The sequence below is a fragment of the Ovis aries genome, chromosome 8 (assembly GCF_016772045.2).
Source record: "Ovis aries strain OAR_USU_Benz2616 breed Rambouillet chromosome 8, ARS-UI_Ramb_v3.0, whole genome shotgun sequence".
Lineage (NCBI taxonomy): Eukaryota > Metazoa > Chordata > Mammalia > Artiodactyla > Bovidae > Ovis > Ovis aries.
This window is the reverse complement of record NC_056061.1, coordinates 44,132,921-44,158,545: the sequence shown is the minus strand read 5'-3', so window position 1 is coordinate 44,158,545 and position 25,625 is coordinate 44,132,921. Positions and strand designations below refer to the sequence as shown.

The 25,625-nt window shown below is 37.3% G+C and overlaps 1 protein-coding gene across 7 annotated transcripts in view; it reads right to left on the bottom strand.

Annotated features, from left to right (window-relative positions):
- Window positions 1-25,625, bottom strand: part of EPHA7 (EPH receptor A7) — a 215,526-nt gene that overhangs the window by 75,930 nt on the left and 113,971 nt on the right. The window lies entirely within an intron of this gene.

The following is a 25,625-nucleotide window of genomic DNA, read 5'->3' as shown; positions in this document are numbered from 1 at the left end:
CAGCTAGTCTGCAGAAATGGAGAATTTACTTTAGTCTGCTTTTTCAGCCCCAGTAGAAAGTGTTCTTTTGATTGGTTTTCATGGTACAATTAATGTTACTTTCTTCTTTGGTTAACTTTAAATCAAAATTAAAAATATGCTCATCCAGAGTATAAAATTGCATATCTAGATTAATAGGGACCAGAGAAGTGTTAACCTACAAGAGCACTGGGCCTTTTTTTTCCCCATTCTTACTACTACCACCATATTGTATCATAGCTAGACTATTGTAGGAGAGATATTAATGGTAGCGGACAGTGGGAACCTTAAAAACATCTTTCTCAGTAGACCTAGTTTTTCTACTTTCTCTTAATTGTTGCAAAGAAACATATTTTAAAAGTTAAAGCAAGAGTCAGAAAAGTTTTTCTGGAAAGTGCCAGAAAGGGACTATTTTAGGTTTTTCAGGCCATATAGATTTTCTCACAACTTCTCAGCTATGCTGTTTGTAGGATAAAAATAATTGTAGACAGTATGTAAATGAATGGATATGCCTGTATTCCAATAAAACTTTATTTACAAACACATGGCCATAGTTTGCCAACAGCTGGTCTGGGGAAATAGTCAATAAACATACAAAGGTAATGAATGGTGTGTTATGTACCCATTAAAAATTAGAAATGAGTATACTGTAAAAGATGAGAAAATGCTTAGTAAAAAGAAAAAAGCAAGATACAAAAGTGTATTAATGGGTATGACTATGGCTGTAAATAACACACCAAGTGCATAATAAAAAAGAGGACAAAATAAATTCCTAACTGTGGTTATAATAGGAGGGCAGGGCAGTAAATGGATGGCTTTGTCTTTCTTTAAGATTTTAGTTTTTCTTTGTTGGTATTACTTTTATAATAAAAATGTTTTAAAGTAAAAAAATGTAAAAAAAAAAAAAAGAGTTGAACAGAATTCTATGAACAACAGTGGAAATCCTAGGTTTTAGTTCAACAGGTGAGAGAAATCAATTCCTTCTGGAAGGAATGAAAAGTCTCTCTATAAAAATAAAGCAAAGCATTTAACTCTTTTTGTGGCAATTATTATTATTTTAATTGGAATATAATTGTTTTACAATAATGTGTTAACTTCTGCTGTACAAAATGTGAATCAGCTACATGTATACATATATCCATACTCTCGTGAGACTTATTTTAACAGAAAATATCATAGTGCATCAACATGCTTAGAACTGCTCATATCTCAATTTAACCTTAACAGAATAATATAGTATATGCTTTGTAAGCATAATGATAAAGAATATATTTGAACACAGGAATTTAGTGAAACTGATAGAAAAATTAAATTGGACTATAAATTATCAAGCCTATCTAAATTGTATCTCCTTACGAAGAAAAAACTTGATGACACTACATTGTACCAACCAAATGTTATAATTCTCTGTATTTTCCATGTTAGAAAACCAACCACTGTGAAATATGTAGTATAGAAAAAAAATTCACCATGATGATAAGTTCAATTCAGTCACTCAGTCATGTCCGACTCTTTGTGACCCATGAACCACAGCATGCCAGGGCTCCCTGTCCATCACCAACTCCCAGAGTCTACCTGAACCCATTTCCATTGAGTCAGTGATGCCATCCAGCCTTCTCATCTTCTGTCATCCCTTTCTCCTCCTGCCTTCAATCTTTCCCAGCATCAGGGTCTTTTCCAATGAGTCAGCTCTTTGCATCAGGTGGCCAAAGTATTGGAGTTTCACCTTTAACATCAGTCCTTCTGATGAACACCCAGGACTGATCTCCTTTAGGATGGGCTGGTTGGATCTCCTTGCAGTGCAAGGGACTCTCAAGAATCTTCTCCAACACCATAGTTCAAAAGCATCAATTCTTCAGTGCTCAGCTTTTTTTATAGTTCAACTCTCACATCCACACATGACCACTGGAAAATCCATAGCCTTGACTAGATGGACCTTTGTTGGTAAAGTAATGTCTCTGCTTTTGAATATGCTATCTAGGTTGGTCATAACTTTCCTTCCAAGGAGTAAGTGTCTTTTAATTTCATGGCTGCAATCACCATCTGCAGTGATTTTGGAGCCCTAAAAAATAAAGTCAGCCACTGTTCCCACTGTTTCCCCTTCTATTTGCCATGAAGTGATGGGACCAGATGCCATGATCTTAGTTTTCTGAACATTGACCTTTAAGCCAACTTTTTCACTCTCCTCTTTCACTTTCATCAAGAGGCTCTTTAGTTCCTCTTCACTTTCTGCCATAAGGGTGGTGTCATCTGCATATATGAAGTTACTGATATTTCTCCTGGCAATCTTGATTCCAGCTTGTGCTTCTTTCAACCCAGGTTTCTCATGATGTACTCTGCATAGAAGTTAAATAAGCAGGGTGACAATATACAGTCTTGACGTACTTCTTTTCCTATTTGGAACTAGTCTGTTGTTCCATATCCAGTTCTAACTGTTTCTTCCTGACCTGCATATAGGTTTCTCAAGAGGCAGGTCAGGTGGTCCGGTATTCCCATCTCTTACAGAATTTTCCACAGTTTCTTGTGATCCACACAGTCAAAGGCTTTGGCATAGTCAATAAAGCAGAAATAGATGTTTTTCTGGAACTCTCTTGCTTTTTCAATGATCCAACGGATGTTGGCAATTTGATCTCTGGTTCCTCTGCGTTTTCTAAAACCAGCTTGAACATCTAGAAGTTCACAGTTCACGTATTGCTAAAGCCTGGCTTAGAGAATTTTGAGCATTATTTTACTAGCATGTGAGATGAGTGCAGTTGTACAGTAATTTGAGCATTCTTTGGCATTGCCTTTCTTCTGGATTGGAATGAAAACTGACCTTTTCCAGTCCTGTGGCCACTGCTGAGTTTTCCAAATTTGCTGGCATATTGAGTGTAGCACGTTCACAGCATCATCTTTTAGGATTTGAAATAGCTCCACTGGAATTCCATCACCTTCACTAGCTTTGTTCGTAGTGATGCTTTCTAAGGCCCACTTGACCTCACATTCCAGGATATCTGGCTCTAGGTGAGCATGAATGATCATACCATTGTGATCATCTGGGTTGTGAAGATCTTTTTGTACAGTTCTGTGTATTCTTGCCACCTATCTTAATATCTTCTGCTTCTGTTAGGTCCATACCATTTCTGTCCTTTATTGAGCTCATCTTTGCATGAAATGTTCCCTTGGTATCTCTAATTTTCTTGAAGAGATCTCTAGTCTTTCCCATTCTATTGTTTTCCTCTATTTCTTTACATTGATGGCTGAGGAACACTTTCTTATCTCTCCTTTCTATTCTTTGGAACTCTGCATTCAAATGGTATATCTTTCCTTTTCTCCTTTGCTTTTCACTTCTGTTCTTTTCACAGCTATTTGTAAGGCCTCCTCAGATAGCCATTTTGCTTTTTTTGCATTTCTTTTTCTCGGGGATGGTCTTGATCCCTGTCTCCTGTACAATGTCACGAACCTCCATCCATAGTTCATCAGGCACTCTGTCGATGAGATCTAGTCCCTTAAATCTATTTCTCACTTCCACTGTATAGTCATGATGACAAACATAAACACAATTCCCAGTTAAAACAATCTCTATTCCATATAATAGAAAAATGAAAATAATAAACTTTAAATCTATTCCGCTAATGAATGAATTGTTCTAACTCTGATAACAAATTTTAAGTCACTGTTTTTTTCCTATCACGTTCAGCTCTGCTTCCCTGGTGGCTAGATGGTAAAGAGTCTGCCTACAATGTGGGAGACCCAGGTTTGATCCCTGAGTCGGGAAGATCCCTTGGAGAAGGAATTGGCACCCCACTCCAGTATTCTTGCCTGGAAAATCCTATGGATGGAGGAGCCTGGTAGGCTATAGTCCATAGGGTCGCAAAAAGAGTCAGACATGACTGAATGACTTCACTTTCTTTCTTTCAGCTCTGTCTGGACTAAATAACACCCACAATACCATGCCAAATAGTGATTATGGAAGGAATGGTACTTAACCTCACCATTTTTTTTTCTTTCTAAAATAGAAAGTTTTAAGGAGCTGAATGTTTTTAATGAAAGTTAAAAATTATTTTTAAGTTTCATGCTGTAAAGTATACAATATTTGAATCAAGCTTGTTTGTACTCCCCTTAGTCTGATTCGTACAAACGAAATTTCACAGCATTCAGATCAAGCAGTTAGCAGACAGTGGAAAAGTAAGAACAATATGGTAAAATATGTGTGCACTTATGCTACATGTTAATGCAGATCAGTCTTTATAACTGTGTTGCTTATCCCTTGAGGACTGTAATTCCATCTTGTCCTCTTCATTCTAGGGAAAGCTCTCATCCAGACTTCAAGTCTGGAAGAAACCAGGAAGATTTACTAATAACAAAAGCACCTTCTATGGTAACCTGAAAGTAGGGAAAGTAGTGAATAATTTCTACTTAGTTCTCAAATATTAATATTTCTTTATGATGGATATGGATGTGGGCATTTTTGTTTGGATGTCAGCACTCTCAGAATAGAGAAAGAACATTATCCTGAATTCTCCCACTGGCAGTGTTCTCAGTAAAGGGTGTAGGGCGGGAGAGATGTGTTGGAGCAGAATAAGCTAACAGTATCAGAGTCACAGAAACCTGAAGCTATCCAAAGAGAAAGCTATTCTTTGAATCTCATGAAATTCTGGCCATTTTTAATCTTTTGAGGTTTAATCACTAATGAGTGATATGCTACATGATAACTCTGTCTCAGGCTCTAATCATCCACTTGCTCAGGATGCTAGAATCTTTTCTCCGGGGTTCAATAAGCTGAGCCCACAAGCCCTTCAACACCTGCTCTTGCTACCACAGAACAGATTTTAATACATAAGAGGAAAAAGATTTTATTTTTTCTTTCTTTTTTTTTTTGCTGCTATAATTAGTAGAATCAATGCACTATTAATTCAGATTATAAAATATATAGTTAGTTGATATTTACATGTGGATTTTTAAAACCCAGTTAATATGGCAATTTTTATAAATAATTAAACTATCTTTCAATTTCAGAGATCTCCTTTCCTTGAAGGGTACAAAATGGAATAACCTTAATTTATGTAATTCTGTTTGAAATGATGGCTACTTTAAAAAGTGAAATAAAGTGAAAGTCACTCAGTCATGTCTGACTCTACTGTGATCGCATGAACTATACGTCCATGGAATTCTCCAGGCCAGAACACTGGAGTGGGTAGCCATTCATTTCTCCAGGGGATCTTCCCGACCCAGGGATCGAAATCAGGTCTCCTGTATTGCAGGTGGATTCTTTTTAGCAGCTGAGACACCAGGAAAGCCCACTTTAAAAAGTGTTGTCTATCACATATTTTACCATATAAAATGCTGATAATAAGAAATCATAGTAGTCATCAAAACTATAAACGTTTCTAGGTAAAACTTTTTTCCAGCATTCACCACATAAAACTTTAACTGAAAGGTAATATTGATTTATAAAATAATGACTTGTAAAGAAATTATCGCTTATACTGAAACAATGCCAAAAATTCCTGGTACCCAATAAGGTTAATCAAAGATGTTCTTATTATATATGCTATTCAAATAAAATCCATTTTTCAAATTTCATAAATTATAGTCATATAATTTATTTAATCAAAACAAAAGTATATGACAAAATGAATACAAACCTACCCAAGTATCATTATCAGTTCAGTTCAGTCGTCACTTGGTTGTGTTCGACTCTTTGCAACCCCATGAACCGCAGCACGCCAGGCCTCCCTGTTCATCACGAACTCCCGGAGTCAACCCAAACCCATGTCCATTGAATTAGTGATGCCATCCAGCCACCTCATCCTCTGTCATCCCCTTCTCCTCATGCCTTCAGTCTTTCCCAGCATCAGGGTGTTTTCCAAAGAATTGGCTCTTCGCATCAGGTGGCCAAAACATTGGAGTTTCAGCTTCAACATCAGTCCTTCCAACACCCAGGACTGATCTCCTTTAGGATGGGCTGGTTGGATCTCCTTGCAGTGCAAGGGACTCTCAAGAGTCTTCTCCAACACCACAGTTCAAAAGCATCAATTCTTCTGTGCTCAGCTTTCTTTACAGTCCAACTCTCACATCCATACATGACCACTGGAAAAACCATAGCCTTGACTAGATGGACCTTTGTGGACAAAGTAATGTCTCTGCTTTTGAATATGCTATCTAGGTTGGTCATAACTTTCCTTCCAAGGAGTAAGCGTCTTTTAATTTTATGGCTGCAATCACCATCTGCAGTGACTTTGGAGCCCAGAAAAATAAAGTCAGCCACTGTTTCCCCGTCTATTTGCCATGAAGTGATGGGACCAGATGCCCATCACTATACAATTAAAATATAAGATAGTTTATTCTTGAGCAGACGTAAGTAAAAAACAAAATGTGTTTATGTAGAGACTAGGAAGTAAAATTAGCATTAACGTAACTTCTGATGTTATTCAATATGAGTAGTTGCACAATTAAATAAACAATGTAGATAGATGTTTTGTTTAAGCTTCACTTACATCAGAAAATAACATCCCTCAGTTCTTACTTTTTAAAAGGCAAATAAAGTAAGGTCAGCAGTATGGGAAGCAAGCTTTTAAAAGGTGAATTTTAACCATTTTAGTTACTTTATACTTGGTTGACAGTCCTTGACATCTTTATTGCTTTATCAGGCAGCTAACAAGTACATTTAAAAAGACTAAAAAGGGGTATGTTTTTGAATAGTGTTCAATGAGATGAATGATTATAGTTAATTTGCATTTTCATGGTGCTGAGTTTTGCAATAAATTACTTGGCCTATGACATGAGTCAAGTTAATATAAATTTTGGTTGTGGCTTCAATGGAGAAAATTATACCTTCCAACCCCCGAGTAACTTTTCAGTTTCATTGTGGAAGACACGGAAAATTGAATGAAAATCAGCAAAGGAAACCCCCTCAGTAGATGACAACTAGTTCTCTCCTATATTGTTAGACTGTACACTGAAATAACTCCTTTGTAAAACAATTTAACAACAAGTACAACATCTTCAACTAACTAATCGTATTTCTGTAAATGTATCCTAAATAGTCAATGTATGGCAAAACCAATACAGTATTGTAAAGTAAAATAAAGTAAAAATAAAAAGTTAACAAACAAAAACAAAAACAAAAGATGCTAAAAGGTATATCTTTAGAAAAATAGGAAAGGATTACCAATAGTGGTGAAGATTTGAAAACAATCTATTGAATATTCTCCATATATTAATATATAAAGCCACTGAAAGTAATGTTTTTAAGAAATACTTCATTTCAAAAGGAAATGATACTATATGATATTAAAGAAAAAGTAGAGTATAGAATCAAATTAACACTATTAATGACAATTTGGGAAAACTTTAACAGTTGGTGATCATTTCCTTTCCTGTTTGAACGCTGTACATATCTGAACCTCCTATTCTCCATAATAAACACATGTAGCTTTTATAGCCAGAAACAATAAATGTTATAAAAGAGTCTCATATAGTAAAAGATTCTTATTTGGTATAGTAAAATATATAAAAATAAAATTTAATATACATACATAAACAGAATAAAATGTATTCTTTAATTTTTTTGATTGAAAAATCAAACACAAGATATTTTTCATATGATTCCCATTTTTAAGACATAAAATTAAAAAAAGATATTAATCGTCAGAGTTAAGTATTCCTTAAAGAGATGTTGTACAGCAGTATAAAGCCTAAATCAGACATGGATGGACCTAGAGACTGTCATACAGAGTGAAATAAGTCAGAACAAGAAAAACAAATACAGTATATTAATGTATATATGTGGAATCTGGAGAAATAGTACAGATGATCTTATTTGCAAAGCAGAAATTGAGACACAGAAATAGAGACCAAACATATGGACATCAAGAGGGGAAAAAACAGGTGGGAAGGATTGGGAGATTGGGATTGGCACACATACATTACTGAGACTGTGTATAAAAGAGATAACTAATGAGAACCTACTGTATAGTTCAGAGAACTCTACTCAATGCTCTGTGGTGGCCTAAATGGGAAGGAAATCCAAAAGAGGGATGTATGCATGCATATATGTGAATATATATATATATATATATATGCTGCAATATATATACACACATATACACATGTATACATACATATATATACACACACACATACATGCTACATGCATACCAAATCACTTTAGTCATGCCTGACTGTTTGCGACCCCATGGACTGTAGCCCTCCAGGCTCTTCTGTCCATGGGATTCTCTACGCAAGAATACTAGAGTGGGTTGCCACTTCCTCCTCCAGGCTATCTTCCTCATTCAGGGACCAAACTCATATTTCTTATGTCTCCTGCATTGGCAGGTGGGTTATTTACCGCTAGCATCACCTGTGAAGCCCACATATACTTATGTGCTGTGCTCTGCCCAATTGCTTTAGTTGTGTCCAACTTTTTGTGACCCCATGGACCATAGCCCGCCAGGCTCCTCTGCCCATGGAATTCTCCAGGCAAGACTGGAGTGGGTTGCCATTCCCTTATCCAGGGGATCTTCCCAACCCAGGGATCGAACCTGGGTCTCCTTCATTGCAGGCAGATTCTCTGCCATCTGAGCCACCAGGAAAGCCCAAGTATATGTATACATATAGCTGAGCCACTTTGCTGTGCAGTAAAAACTAACACAACATTGTAAAGCAACTATATTGTTGATGTTGTGCAGCTACGAAGTCATGTCCAACTCTTTGTGACCTCATGGACTAGAGCCTGTCAGGTTCCTCTGTCCATGAGATTTCCCAGGCAAGAATATTGGAGTGGGTTGCCTTTCCTTCTCCAGGGCATCTTTCCGGATTAGTCATTGAATCCACGTCTACTCCAATAAAAATGATTAAAAAAAAATTCAAGCAGAGATTTCCTTGCCCTGTAAGAGAACCAGACTAAGGAAGATGGTTTCAGTCTGGGAAAATGGGAACTTGGAGGCAACAGCACCATTCTTAGTACCAATTGGCAGCCAGACACAGATGGTAGCAAATACATTAGAAAAAAAATGAGCATTTTAGGGATGGCCTTTCTCTTCATGTTTTCTATCCTTCCTGTGTTGTGTGTTATATTTCTAGTCCTTTTATCTCTCTTCTCAGTTCTTCTGCTTCTGTATTGTAGTCTATACTTTTTTCACCATTATTTTCTATTCTATCAACTACTTTATTCTTGCCTGCATTTACTTATTCCATTGTCTGGTTTCTATAAAACATAAGTTCCATTTGACAACAGCTGTCTTAACATGCACAATAGAGCCTATTTATAATGTTTGAAAATTAGTAATAAAAATAGTCATATTGAAAAAAGCTCTTTGGGTTCACATTGAGGCTAAACAAATATTTCATAGGAAATATTTCTTTTCATTAAGGGAAATATCTAAAGTATGATAATTTTTAATTTTTTTCTTATATTAGAACACAGTTGATTAACAATATGTTAGTTACAGGTGTACAGCAGTGATTCAGTTATAGATATATGTCTATCCTTTTTCAAATTCTTTTCTCATTTAGGTTATTATAGAATACATAATTTGTAAAATACAGTGAATAAAAATAAATTACATCAAAAAATGCTGAGAAGTTTCTGTTATATGAGTAAGTTGCTTTATTTTTAAGAAGTCTTAATATGGGGAAAAATCCTATATAATACACCCATTACCACTACTCCTATTATGTTGTCTAGTATTAATTATCAGTTATTTAATTGGCACAGTAAACATCTTAATAACTGCTATGGTGATTCAATTTTGGAGGTGAAGAATTTTAGAGCTGGGGAACATTTAACAATGTACCATAAAAAGACATCTGAGTGCAAAGGGCCAGAGGCACTTCCAGAGACCTGCCCAGCTCTCTCATATGTCCTAACTTACTTCACAATTATTAATGATAACACGCATCTACTGAGTAACAAGTCCAACTTACAGACATGTCCTACAACCATAGGACGTGAAACCAAGCACTAGAGACACAACCTTAAAATCATGTTGGTGAGCATTATTCAAAAGAATACAGGTGCCAACTTTTTAAAGAGCAACAGATTGAGTATCTGCTGGTCTTTCTTTGCTCAACTTTTTACTACACAGCACTAAGCTTTTGAATCATCAGGAATTGATTTCTAAAAATCTTTTCTATTTAATAATGAATATGCAGCACATTATCTATACTTCAGACCAAGAATACAACAGACCCTTTCTAGCTTCCTAAATAAGGTGACGCTAAATCCTTATAAGTTTCTCATTACCTGAATGTGTCAAGTAGCTCATAACATTAGAAGTTACTCTTAGAGAATCAACTTGAAATATTTAGGGCTTTTCTCTGTGGAGCTACAGATATCTTTAGAGGCCTTGAAAGCTATAGTTTGCCTTTGAGTATGTATTACATTTACAGAATTTTTAGGTTATATGTGAAACAATTTAATAGCAAACATCTGCATGTTTTAAATAGTATCTTCTCTTTTAAATGACTACTTATCAGGTCCCAAGTCACTTTTTTATATGAAATTAATAATTTACACATATGTAATAGCTATGACAAAAGTCTACAGCATATAAAAAAAGCAGACGCTACTTTGCCAGCAAACGTCTGTATAGCCAAAGCTATGGTTTTTCCAGTAGTCATGTATGGATGTGAGAGTTGGACCATAAGGAAAGCTGAGCATCAAAAAATTGATGCGTTTGAACTGTGGGGCTGGAGAAGACTCTTGAGAGTCCCTTGGACTGCAAGGAGATCCAACCAGTCCATCCTAAAGGAGATCAGTCCTGGGTGTTCATTGGAAGGACTGATGCTGAAGCTGAAACTCCAATACTTTGGCCATCTGATGTGGAGAGCTGACTCAGCTCCAAAGACCCTGATGCCAGGAAAGATTGAAAGCAGGAAGAGAAGAGGATGACAGAGGGCAAGATGGTTGGATGGCATCACCACTCAATGGACATGAGTTTGAGCAAGCTCCGGGAGATGGTGAAGGACAGGGAAGCCTGGCGTGCTGCAGTCCATGGGGTCACAAAGAGTAAAACAGGACTGATAACTGAACAACAACAGCAACACATAAAGTACTAACTGAGTTAAGTAATTATTTTCTATGTCAGTTGGTAAAAATGACTAAGTAAATCTAAGGCATATATTTTTTCACTTCACTTCTAAAGCAGAATCATATGTTTTCAGAAATTTCTTGTTGACTATTGAGTTTCTATATTATATAAACCAATGGAGGTGATTTCAAGATTCTCTGGATGTATTTGTTAGGTATGGCTTCTAAATTTGTAAGCAATGTAGCATAAGAACAAATATTGAAATCAGAAAGAAATCAGAAAGAAAACAATACTTAGCCCTGACAAGAGAATACTAAACTACAACCTTAAGATGGAATGTATGTGCAGGCATGCGGGTTCAGCTGTGTCCGACTCTTTGAGACTCCATGGACTGCAGCATGCCAGGCTCTTCTATCCATGGGATCTTCCAGTTAAGAATACCAGAGTGGGTTGTCATTCCCTTCTCCAGGGGATCTTCCTGATCCAGGGATTGAACCTACATCTCCTGTTTCTCCCGTATTGGCAAGCAGATTCTTTACAACTTTGGAAGCCCAAGATGGAATGTAGTAAATTTCATATTGTGCATTTAGTAACACCACCTGCTGTATTAACTAAGGGTCATTTCTCCTAAGCTAATCTTTGCCAAACATATTGGACACTTTGAATCTCCTCTCTTCTCTCCTTTCTTTATGCTATGATGAAAACAGGTATAAAGGCAGATGTCCTTGGGGCCTTTATTCTCTACTGTGTAAGTTGTATGTTCCCCTGTATAGCTATAAAACAATCTTACAGAAAACCTATAACCTTCTGGCTTTGGACTTTTTAATAGGGATTTAAAGAAGATTTACTAATTGAATTATATTTTAGATAAGGTAATATGGAAAGGTTTCCGGCAAAGGCGTGGGTCAGCAGTGGCCTGCTCCAGGGTCAGGGGCACTGAGTGCAATAGTGCTTGCATTGGACATATTGAAGGAGGTTGCCATTATCTTCATTACTTCCAACATAGTTTGGCCTCAGGTCAAGCAAGAGGGAAGGAACACAGCGCAGACCATCAGAAGAAAATTGGATTAAAGATTTACTGAACATGGTCCAACCAATCAAAACAAGACCCAGTTTCCCCCTCAGTCAGTCTCTCCCATCAGGAGGCTTCCATAAGCTCTTATCCTTATCCATCAGAGGGCAGGCAGAATGAAAACCACAATCACAGAAAACTAATCAAACTGATCATATGGACCACAGCCTTGTTTATCTCAATGAAACTATGAGGCATGCCATGTAGGGCCACCCAAGACGGATGGGTCATGGCAGAGAGTTCTCACAAAACGTGGTCCACTGGAGAAGAGAATGGCAAACCACTTCAGTATTCTTGCCTTGAGAACCCCATGAATAGTATGAAAAGGCAAAAAGGTATGTATGATGCTGAAAGATGAACTCCCCAGGTCGGTAGTTGCCCAATATGCTACTGGAGAAGAGTGAGGAAGTAACTCCAGAAAGAATGAAGAGACAGAGCGAAAGCAAAAATAACACCCAGTTGTGGATGTGACAGGTGATAGCAGTAAAGTCCAATGTTGAAAAGAGCAATATTGCATAGGAACCTGGAATGTTAGGCCCATGATCAAGGTAAATTGGAAGTGGTCACACAGGAGATGGTAAGAGTGAACATCAACATTTTAGGCATCAGTGAGCTAAAATGGACTGGAATGGGTGAATTTAACTCAGATGGTGATTGTATCTACTACTGTGGGCAAGAATCCCTTAGAAGAAATGGAGTAGCCATCATAGTCAACAAAAGAGTCTGAAATGCAGTACTTGCATGCAATCTCAAAAACGACAGAATGATCTCTGTTCGTTTCCATGGAAAATCATTCAGTATCACAGTAATCCAGGTCTATGTCCCAACCAGTAATGCTGAAGAAGCTGAAGTTGAATGGTTCTATCAAGACCTACAAGACTTTCTAGAATTAACACCCCAAAATGATGTCCTCTTCATTATAGGGGATGGAACCCAAAAGTAGGGTGTCAAGAGGTATCTAGAGTAACAGGCAAATTTGGCTATGGAGTACAAAAGAAAGCAGGTCAAAGGCTAAGAGAGTTTAGCCAAGAGAATGCACTGGTCACAGCAAATCCCTGTTCCAACAACACAAGAGAAGACTCGACACATGGACATCACCAGATGGTCAATACCAAAATCAGATTGGTTATATTCTTTGCAGCCAAAGATGGAAAAGCTCTATACTGTCAGCAAAAACAAGACTGGGAGCTTATTGTGCCTCAGGTCATGAAGTCCTTATTGCCAAATTCAGACTTAAACTGAAGAAAGTAGGGAAAACCACTAGACCATTCAGGTATGTCCTAAATCAAATCCCTTATGATTATACAGTAGAAGTGAGAAATAGATTCAAGGGATTAGATCTGATAGACAAAGTGCTTGAAGAACTATGGATGGAGGTTCATGACATTGCACAGGAGGCAGTGATCAAGAACATATCCAAGAAAAAGAAATGCAAAAAAGGCAAAATGGTTGTCTGACAAGGTCTTACAAATAGCTGAGAAAAGAAGAGAAGCTAAAGGTAAAGGAGAAAAGAAAAGATATACACAAGTGAATGAAGACTTCCAAAGAATGGCAGGGAGAGATAAGAAAGCCTTCTTCAGCAATCAGTGCAAAGAAATAGAGGAAAACAACAGAATGGGAAAGACTAGCGATCTCTTCAAGAAAATTAGAGATACCAAGGGAACATTTTCATGCAAAGATGGGCTCGATAAAGGACAGAAGTGATATGAAAATAACAGAAGCAGATGATATTAAGAGGTGGCAAGAATACATAGAAGAACTGTACAAAAAAGATCTTCATGACCCAGATAACCACGATGGTGTGATCACTCACCTAGAGCCAGACATCCTGGAATGTGAAGTCAAGTGGGCCTTAAGTGTCACTACAAACAAAGCCAGTGGAGGTGATGGGATCCAGTTGAGCTATTTTAAATTCTAAAAGATGATGCTGTGAATGTGCTGCACTAAATATGCCAGCAAATTTGGAAAACTCAGCAGTGGCCACAGGACTGGAAAAGGTCAGTTTTCATTCCAATCCCAAAGAAAGGCAATGTCAAACAATGTTTAAACTATCACACAATTTCACTCACATCACACACTAGTAAAGTAATACTCAAAATTCTCCTAGCCAGGCTTCAACAGTACGTGATCCATGAACTTCCAGATGTTTAAGCTGGATTTAGAAAAGGCAGAGGAACCAGAGATCAAATTGCCAACATCTACTGGATTATTGAAAGAGGAAGAGAGTTTCAGAAAAATATCTACTTTTGCTTTATTGACTATGCCAAAGTCTTTGACAGTGTGCATCACAAGAAACTGTGTAAAATTCCTAAAGCGATGGGAATACCAGACCATCTGAACTGCCTCTTGAGAAATCTGTATGCAGGTCAAGAAGCAACAGTTAGGACTGGACATGGAACAACAGACTGGTTCCAAATAGGAAAAGGAGTGCGTCAAGGCTGTATAACTTATATGCAGAGTATATATAAGTATATAACTTATATGCAAGGCTTATTTAACTTATATGCAGAGTACATCATGAGAAATCCTGGGCTGGAGGAAGCACAAGCTGGAATCAAGATTGCCAGGAGAAAATATCAATAACCTCAGATATGCAGATGACACCACCCTTTTGGCAGAAAGCAAAGTAGAGCTGAAGAGCCTCTTGATGACAGTGAGAGTGAAAAAGTTGGCTCAAAACTCAACATTCAGAAAACTAAGATCATGGCATCTGGTTCCATCACTTCATGGCAAATAGATGGGGAAACAATGGAAACAGTGTCAGACTTTATTTTTTTGGGGCTCCAAAATCTCTGCAGATGGTGACTGCAGCCAAGAAATTTAAAGACGCTCACTCCTTGTAAGAAAAGCTATGACCAATCTAGACAGCTTATTAAAAAGCAGAAACATTACTTTAGCAACAAACATCCATCCAGTCAAAGCTATGGTTTTTCCAGTAGTCATGGATGTAAGACTTGGACTATTAAGAAAGCTGAGCACCAAAGAATTGATGGTTTTGAACTGGTGTTGGAGAAGACTCTTGAGAGTCCCTTGGACTGCAAGGAGATCCAACCAGTCCATCCTAAAGTAAATCAGTCCTGAATATTCATTGGAAGGACTGATGCTGAAGCTGAAACTCCAATACTTTTGCCACCTGATGTGAAGAACTGACTCATTGGAAAAGACCATGATGCTGGGAAAGATTGAAGGTAGGAGGAGAAGGGAACAAAAGAGGATAAGATGGTTGGATGGTATCGCTGACATGATGGACATGAGTTTGAGTAGGCTGAGGGGAGTTGGTGATGGACAGGGAAGCCTGGCATGCTGCAGTCCATGGGGTCATAAAGAGTCGGACATGACTGAACTGAATGTGGAAATACATTGACATTTTCCATGCATGATACTTGGAGGCATGTCCCAGGAATGCATGGTATGAAAAGCAGTAGCCTAGAAACAAAGGTGTGCAATAAAGAAGATTACTAAATTGAGTGGATCATTTATTTAAGACCCAGCTTTGTGCTCGTTTGATACTTTTTAGGTATGAATTATGGACCATAGTTGATTCCCAGACATTTTTCAGGATACTCCATTTTAACCCTAGCAAGCAATTAATTCAACGATGAACTTTCTTTTAATAAGGTCTTGGCCTATGAAGGCTTAATATTGGAAGCATTTGTACTCTATCAGAGTTATACAGAATGACAAGTACAAATATGAGTTGCTTGGGCATAACTAACTTTGCAAGAATAAAACAAGTAAGTGATGTCCTTCCTTCATATCAACCCAAGTCACCCCCTAACTCCTTCAGCTGTTATGAAAGCAGACATCTTGACCCTGCCTAGCACCTCAATATGTGAAACCGGCTCCTGGTGTCATCACAGCTGGCTTAAGAACCTCTTGGAGAGTCATTAGCTACAGAAAGTAATGAAATAGTTTATCTAATGAGGTTACAATATGAACTGGAACTCTTAACCCTCCTTAACTTCAGCTATCCAATAACCACAGCTCTTATTCTCACCTCTATACCTTCTTCATAATCATTTCTGAATCTGGAATTCTCTACTGTTTCCTTTTGATCAAAATAGTACGCTTCATGAAGAGCTAAGCCAATTATGGCATTATCCTTCTTAGAAGAAAAATATATTTAAAAACATATCATACTCCTATGTGCTAATATCTCTCTCTCGCTAATTCATAGATTTCTTAAATGAAATTTTATATATATATATACACACACACACACACACACACACATACATATATGAAAACACTAACATAGTGCTTGGTATATAATATGGCTCTCAAAAGTGTCAGTTTCTTTCTCTTGCTTTTGTTTTGCCTACAAATTCGAGCACAGTTTTCAGTGCATGGCAGAATAAATTGGCCTGTATGTCTCCATAGCTTGCCACTATGCTGCCATCTGCTTGGTGAGAAAGTGAAAGAAACATGTAGAAAGAAACTATTTTGAATCAGTCATTTTGAAGGCATTAAGTTCACTGATTCACAATATTTCATTGGAGGTTTGTGGACCAGTGCTATTCCTTAGGTAGTTTACATTAAAAATGAGAAAAAGACAAATAATGCTAAAAATTAATGCAATTTAAGTTATGACAAGTTCATTTAATCTAAAAGATGTCCTTAATTATAAAATTTTATGTTCTGCTAATACGGTTTTTAAACACAATTGTTTTTAAGAAATAGTGGAGATAAAACCATACAGGATTTTATTTTTATTTCCTTGCTTTGTTGTCTATTTTATTATCTTTATGGTGATGATGTTCTAATAAGATTAGCTATTAAAGCTTCATGAGGTCTTCCTTGTCTGTCAGTAGTTTTATTTAAAAAAAAATTCTTTTAAAGTTTCTTGGAATTCTAGAATCAGGAAACTATTATTGTGGCTGACAGAAAAACTGGTGGTCTTTTCTGATCAATACAGCTAATTTTTCTAGTGTTTCAACCTCTCAATCTTTGCTGTCATTTATATTTCAATGTTTAACACATAAATAATCTATAACACGTTTAACACATAATGTGTGTTTAATAGTTCACTTTCTTACTACAGTCACAATTCAATTCAATTTAACAAATATTTACTAAGAGTTTACTATGTTCACACATTTCTTTGTGTTACAGGAATAAGATCTCTACCACACTGAAGCTTACACTACCCAGAAGAAAGACAAACAATAAATCAACTAAAAAATTATATAAAATGAAAGGTGAAAAGTGTTCTGACATAAAGCACAGAAGAGCAGGGTCAGGATGTTAGGTGCTAAGAATTAAAAAGCTGTCACATTCCATAGGTTGTCAGAATAAACCTCACTGAGAAGGTAGGCTCTGAAGAAGGATTTGTGGGAGATGAATTAGTTAGCCAAACAAATATCTAGGTTAAGATAATTCTAAGGTAGTGAGAATACCACAAACAAAGGTCCAAAGTTGGGAGCATTTCTGGTGTGTTTTAGAATCAGCAACAGAACTGACATGGCTGGAATAAGTGAGTGAGGGGGCAATCACAGAAGATGAGACCAGAGTGGTTAAGGAGGTGGGGAGGAAGCAGAGCACAGAAGGCCTGGTGGACTTTTGCTCTGAGTAAGATACAGGGTTATGACAGTTTTCTGGGCAGAGGAATAAAATCGTATATGCTTTAAAAAGAATCTATTTGCTGTGTTGAAAACTGTTAGAAGAGACATGTTGGTAAGTTTTGTTGTCATCAGATAAGAAATGCTGGTGGCCTGGAATAGCTGAACAGCCACGGAAGTGAAGAAAGTGGTCAGATTCTACATATATATTTTCTAAACATATAAATATGTTGAGGATAGAATCAACAGGATTTCCTGAGACTTCATATATTAATAATCAAATGATCAAGTATTATCATACTTTTATAATATCATATATAATCAGTTTATTTAGTAACCAATAACAGATAATTATTAACTCACATAGAAAATAAAATTATTAATACAATGAAATAGTTCATTTTACATTTTTTTTCAATTCATGTAGTAAGTTGAAAAATAAATTTTCTAGGATGAGGATCTCTTTTAATAACATATTTTTACTAGATATTTAGATGATGGACTGTGTGTAAAATTGGGCAAAATGTTACAATAAGTAAGCATGTTAGATAATTAAAGATGTGACCTACTGGTAAAATCTGTAGCACACATTGTGTGCTAGTATTAATAGGTTACTTATTGAAGTAAGAGAAACCATTGATCCATTTCATTGATTAATTAACCTTCTTGTGAAACTGAAGAAATTTTATCCAATATTATACTGTCAAGCTTGGTTTTATTTTTCTTCTAAGTGCTTTAATAAATGTTGTATTATAATACTAAGAAGCTTCAGCATGTTGGAATATTCTGAAGATTCAACAAAAGCTTAGGGAAGTATTTTGATACATAAGTAAAACTCAAATAAAGATTCAGTAAATTAGTTATTTCATTCCAAAAGAGAATTCTTTAAAATTAACATTATATTGCAGTGATAGGAAAAGTGATTAGAGACTGAATATGCTTGGTTATTTTAAAAGAATACAATCATTAGCACAAAATGATTTGTAGAGCAATTTTACTTCACTAGGGAGAAAAACAACTCCCTTTCATATTTAGTAAATATATTTAAGAATGTAGCTAGCAGAATCAGGTTTGGTGAAAGTATAATGTTTACTTTTCCCTTCCATGGTTTTAGAAAGATGATAGTAGACACAGGTCAGATGCGCAATTACAACTGAGGAAAATAAATATGTTTTATAATAAAAATGTGTTGCATTTTTTATAATAAATGAAATTTCATAAGCATTAGTCAGAAAATATAATTTAGAAAATTATATTTAAAGCTTACACAGCTTTACTAGTACTTAATGCTTTAGAGACAAGATGGCCCAACACAATTAGCCAAGTCCTAAGGCAGCATTAAAATGCTGAAATACAGGACTGTGGGAGCTTACCAAGTCAGAAGTTTTCCAGAATAATTTTGATTAGTTGAAACATAATTTCACTCATAAAATGTCTCATGTTTACAAGAGAATTTGTATATTTGTATGTATTTTATTCTCATCTAATAATTTATAAATAAAATAGCAGTTGCTTTGCTTACTTGTCCTAAGCCCTATGAAGAAGGTTTACAAAGATACAACTTACACCTGAAGAAGATATCAAATTTGCATTTATATGTCTCTCTTTTAAATCAGTATATCTCAACCTGCTATAGAAACATCTGGCATATGTATTTAAATTATAAAGAATCGGCTACATATGTTAAACAGGAACATGACTAGGCTCCAACCCAGTTACCTACAGTATCAGGACTTCCGAAGTTCAGGTACCAGTGTCTGCACTTGGAACAAGTACCTGACATAAAGTTTGGGAACAAAGTTTTGTGAATCTAAGAATGGGCAACATCAATACACTGTTGTTTGATTACATATATATACATACATACACATATATGAGAGTGGCTGAGGGTATGGTCCATAAAGAGTCATAGAAAAAGGGAGGCTTGAGGAAGTCTTTAAGGATGGATAGAATTTGAATTTGTAGAGGTGGAAAGTAGGCATTTCTGGTGAAGGGTCTATATGATAAGGGAATACTTTGAAAACAGTTATTAGATTACTTAGATGGTTAAAGTGGCCAGGGCTAGACTGTGGTTAGCAGGCTGCCATATCTGCTGTGGTGTACTACCCAGGCCCACAGCTCCTCTCCTTTAGTACTAAGTATGTTAAGCTTATGGTTGAGTGGCCCTCTGAAAACTTTTCTAGTCTAATAAGAGCTTCATCAGCATCAAGATGGCAGAGTAGAAGGACATGCATTCATTTTCTCCTGAGAGAAAATCAAAATTACAACTAGTTGCTAAACAATCAACAATAGGAAGACGTTGAAACCCACCAAAATAAGATACCTCACAGCCAAGGACAAAGGAGAAGCCATAATGGGATGGTAGGAGGGGTGTAATCACTTTAAAATCAAATCCCACACCCACTGGGTGGGTGAACCACAAACTTGGGAACAATACTACCAAAGAAGTTCTCACACTGTTGTGAAGGTATTAGGCCCCACATCAGACTTCCCAACCTGGGCATCTGGCAAAGGGACTGGGAATCCCCAGGGAATCTGATTTTGAAGGCCAGTGGTCTTTTCTGATCAACACAGCTAATTTTTCTAGTGTTTCAACCTCTCAATCTTTGCTGTCATTTATATTTCAATGTTTAACACATAAATAATCTGTAACACATTTAACACATAATGTGTGTTTAATAGTTCACTTTCTTACTACAGTCACAATTCAATTCAATTTAACAAATATTTACTAAGAGTTTACTATGTTCACACATTAGAGATTCATGGAGGGCACAAACAAAAGCTTGTCTGCACCAGGACACAGGGGAAAGGAGCACTGACCCCACAAGAGACTGAGTTAGATCTGCCTGTGAGTGTTTGCAGGTCTCCTGCAGAGGTGTGAATCGACAAGTGGCCTGCTGAGGGGACAGTGGCATTGGTAGCAGCAGTCCTGGGAGCTGTGTGTTAACAATAAGACCCTTGGAGGTCACCATTAGCCCTACCAGAGAGCCTGTACAAGCCAGAACTGGGTTACTTCAGGCGAAACAACTAACTGGGAGGGAACACAGCCCCACCTATCACCATACAATTGGAGTAAAGAGTTACAGAGCATGGCTCTGCATCCAGAGCAAGACTAATTTTTCCCACCTACTTTTCCCCACAGCTAGTCCCTCCTATCAAGAACCTTGCACAAGCCACTTATCCTCATTCATCAGAGGACACACAGAAGAAGCAAGTACTACAATCTCACAGGCTTCAGAATGAAAACCACAATCACAGAAAGCTAACCAAAATGATCTCATGATTCACAGCTTTGTATAACTCAGTGAAGGTAGGAGTCATGCCATGTAGGGTCACCAAAGATGGATGGGTCATGTCGGAGAGTTCTGACAAAACATGGTATGCTGGAGAAGGGAATGGCAAACCACTTCCAGTACTCTTTCCTTGAGGATCCCATGAACAGTATGGAAAGGCAAAAAGTTATTACACCTGAAGATGAGCCCCCCCGGTCAGTATGTGTCCAATATGCTAAGGGAGAAGAGCAGAGAAATAGCTCCAGAAAGAATGAAGAGGCTGGGCCAAAGCGGAAACGAGGCCCAGTTGTGGATGAGTCGGGTGCTGAAAGTAAAGTATGATGCTGTAAAGAAAAATGTTGCATAGGAACCTGGAATGTTAGGTCCATGAATCAAGGTAAAGTGGATGTGGTCAAGCAAGAGATGGCAAGAGTAAACACGGACATTTTAGTAATCAATGAATTAAAATGGAGGAAATGGCCAAATTAAATTAAGATGACCATTATATCTACTACTGCGGGCAAAAATCCATTACAAAAAATACAGTTGTCAACAAAAGAGTCTGAAATGTAGTGCTTTGGTGAAATGTCAAAAATGACAGGATGATTTCAGTTTATTTCTAAGGCAAATCATTCAGTGTCACAGTAATCCAAGTCTATGCCCCAACCACTAATGCCAAAGAAGCTGAAGCTGAATGGTTCTATGAAGACTTATAAAACCTTCTAGTGAAGGTGAAAGTGTTAGTCACTCAGTTACCTCTGACTCTTTGGGACCTCATGGACTATAGCCCACAAGGCTCCTCTGCCCATGGGATTCTGCAGGCAAGAATACTGGCATGAGTTGCCATCCCCTTTTCCAGGGGATCTTCCTGACCCAGAGATCAAATGTGGGTCTTCCACATTGCAGGCAGATTCTTTACCATCTGCACCACCAGAAAAGCCCAAAACCTTCCAGAACTAACACCAAAAGAGATGTCCTTATCATCATAGGGGATTTGAATGCAAAAATAGGAAGTCAAGAATTACCTGGAGTAACAGGCAAGTTTGGCCTTGGAGTACAAAATGAAGGGCAAAGGCTAACAAGAGTTTTGCCAAGAGAATGCACTGGTCCTAGCACACACCTCTTCCAATAGCACAAGACTCTACACATGGATATCACCAGATGGTCAACACTGAAATTAGACTGATTATATTCTTTGCAGCTGAAGATGGAGAAACTCTATATAGTCAGCAAAAACAAGACCAGGAGCTCACTGTGACTCAGATTGTGATCTCCTTATAGCAAAATTCAGGCTTTAATTGAAGAAAATAAGGAAAAACACTAGGCCATTCGGATATGACCTAAATCAAATCCGTTATGTTTATACAGCACAGGTGATGAATAGATTCAAGTGATTAGATCTGATAGACAGAGTGCCTCAAGAACTATGGACAGAGGTTGGTAATACTGTACAGGAGATGGTGATAAAAATCAACCAAAGAAAAAGAAATTCAGGAAGGCGAAGTGGTTGTCTGAGGAAGCCTTACAAATAGCTGTGAAAAGAAGGTAAGTGAAAGGCAAGTGAAAAAGGGAAAGATATACCCAAATGAATTCAGAGTTCCAGAAAATAGCAAGGAGAAAAAAGAAAGCCTTCTTAAGGGAACAATGCAAAGAAACAGGAAAACAACAGAATGGAAATGACTAGAGATCTCATCAAGAAAATTGGAGATACCAAGGGAACATTTCATGCAAAGATGGGCACAATAAAGAACAGAAATAGCAAGGACCTAACAGAAGTAGAAGAGATTAAGAACAGGTGGCAAGAATACACAAGAGAATATACAAAAAAGATCTTAATGACCTGGATAACCACAATGCTGTGCTCACTCAGCCAGACATCCTGGAGGGTGAAGCAGTCTCAAAGAAGGGCAACACTAAAGAATGTACCAACTACCATACAGTTGTGCTCATTTTGCATGCTAATAAGATTATACTCAAAGTCCTTCAAGCTAGGCTTCTGCAGTACATGAATCTAGAACTTCCAGATGGACAAGATGGATTTAGAAAAGGCAGAGGAACCAGAGATCCATTGCCAACATTCACTGGATCACAGAAAAAGCAAGGGAATTCCAGGAAAACATCTACTTCTGCTTTATTGATTACACTAAAGTCTTTGTGTGGATCACAACAAACTGTGGAAAATTCTTAAAGAGATGGGAATACCAGTCCACTTTACCTGTCTCCTGAGAAACCTGTATGTAGGTCAAGAAAGAACAGGACCCAACATGGAACAATGAACTGGTCGAAAAATGGGAAAGGAGTACATCAAGGCTATATATTGTCACCCTGCTTATTTAAGTTACATGCAGAGTACACCAGGTGAAATGCCAGGTTGGATGAATCACAACCTGGAATCAAGATTTCCTGGAGAAATATCAACAACTTCTGCTATGTAGATGATACCACACTAATGGCAGAAAGCCAAGAGTAACTAAAGAGCCTCTTGATGAGGGTGAAGAAGAAGAGTTAAAAAGCTGGCTTGAAACTCAACATTAATAAAAGTAAGATTTGGCATCTGGTCCCATCACTTCATGGCAAATAGATGAAAAAAAAAGTGGAAACAGTGACAGATTTTATTTTCTTGGATTCCATGATCACTGCCGACAGTGACTGCAGCCACAAAATTAAAAGACACTTGCTCCTTGAAAGAAAAGCTACGGCGAACACAGTGTATTAAAAAGTAGATACATCACTTTGTTGACAAAGGTACATATAGTCAAAGCTATGGTTTTTCCAGTAGTCATGTATAGATGTGACAGTTGGACCATAAAGAAAACTGAGTGCCAAAGAAATGATGCTTTCAAATTGTGGTGCTAGAGAAGACTTGAGAGTCATTTGGCCAGCAAACAGGTCAAACCAGTCAATCCTAAAGGAAATCAACCCTGAATATTCATTGGAAGGCTGATGCTGAAGCTGAAGCTCCAATACTTTGGCCACCTGATGCAGAGAGCTGACTCATCGGAAAAGACTGATGCTGGGAAAGATTGAAGGAAGGAGGATAAGGGGGTAAGAGAAGATGAGAGGGTTGGATCGCATTACTGACTCAATGGACTTATGTTTGAGCAAGCTCTGAGAGATAGTGAAGGACAGGGAAGCCTGACATGGTGCAGTCCATGGGCTCACAAAGAGTCTGACACAACTTGGGGGCTGGACAATAAACAAAGAGTCTCATGGCCCAAGCTCACACCCCTAAGTGGGAGCATATCCAATGACTGCTTAACGGCAGAAGGGAGGACAGAAGGCATAACGGCCTGGCTCCTTTCCCTAACCAGGACAACTCTACAGTGCCTATCCAGTGCCAAAGTGCTCTGTGAGACTGGCTAATGCGACTGCTGTAGTTGCATCAATGGTTGCTCTTTGAATACCTGTGTTCAGTCCTGCTACTGTTGCACTTTAGAGGTGTTGATCTCAAGAAAAGTCCCCAAGAAACTCCCTGCATACACATTTTTGTCTCAGATTCTGTTTACCATTAGAATTAAACCTGCCTCTGCTTATAGTTGAGCATTTTACAGTTGAGAAATTAATGCACTCTCCTTTCCTTCTTATTTTAACCCAGTGAGCATATTGCTTATTTTAAAATGAAATTATTACACACAAATTGTAAAATATTAAGATTTCACTTGAAAGAATCTAGGTTTCTGGCTTGCCTTCTGGAATTAAGATGTGGCCTCCCTGGAAATGTGTGGATCATCAACGAGAAGTGGGAAGCACTGTTCTCTAGAGACAGACATCCCCTGTGCAGACTCCTGCGGTCTATGAAACCATATGATGCCATTGGGACCGCAACATTAATTGATCAACATTAACAGGTTAACAGTTTGGGAATTTGTTTAAAGGAATTGGTCAGTTTCTCAGATATCTAAACTATGCCCTTTAAGACTTAATCTGGACTATTAAAAGGACTAGAAAATTTACACAGAGCCTAAGGCATAGTGATAAAGAACATGGTTTGGGGTTAGATTCCTGCCTCTATACAACTTTGAGTTACTCAAACTTTCTACACCTGTATTTTCTCATCTGTAAAATGGCAAAATTAACTTAACTTTATAGGGTACTATTAGAACTCATTGAAATAATGATGCAAAGAACCTAACAAAACTCAGCATAAAGTAAATGAAGCAATCAGCTTCTCATACCATACTGATGAACATACTCACATATTTTATTTATATATAACACATACATATATACACACATATATATATGTACATAATTTGCACTGTAAGTTATATATTATATGCGCTCAGTTGCATAAGACTCTTTGTGACCCCATGGACTGTAGCCCACTAGGCTTCTCTGTCTGTGGGATTTTCCTGGCAAAAATACTGGAGTGGATTGCCATTTCCTTCTCCAGGGAATCTTCCTGATTCAGGGATCAAAACTGCATCTCTTGTGTCTCATGCACTTTAGGCAGATTTTTCACCTCTGAGCCATGGATGAAGCCCTTAATACGTTCATACATATATATAATTCATGCTGTAAAAAATGATTTAAACAAGTAAAGTGTGAGATGAATACCTGAAAGAGATGAAAGCTAGTATTACATTAACATTTTTTAAAATTTAGGAAGAAATGTGATAAAGAATTACATAGAAATAAAAAGCAAATATCTTTTATAATCTGCTCAAAGTAACTGTACTTTTTGGGT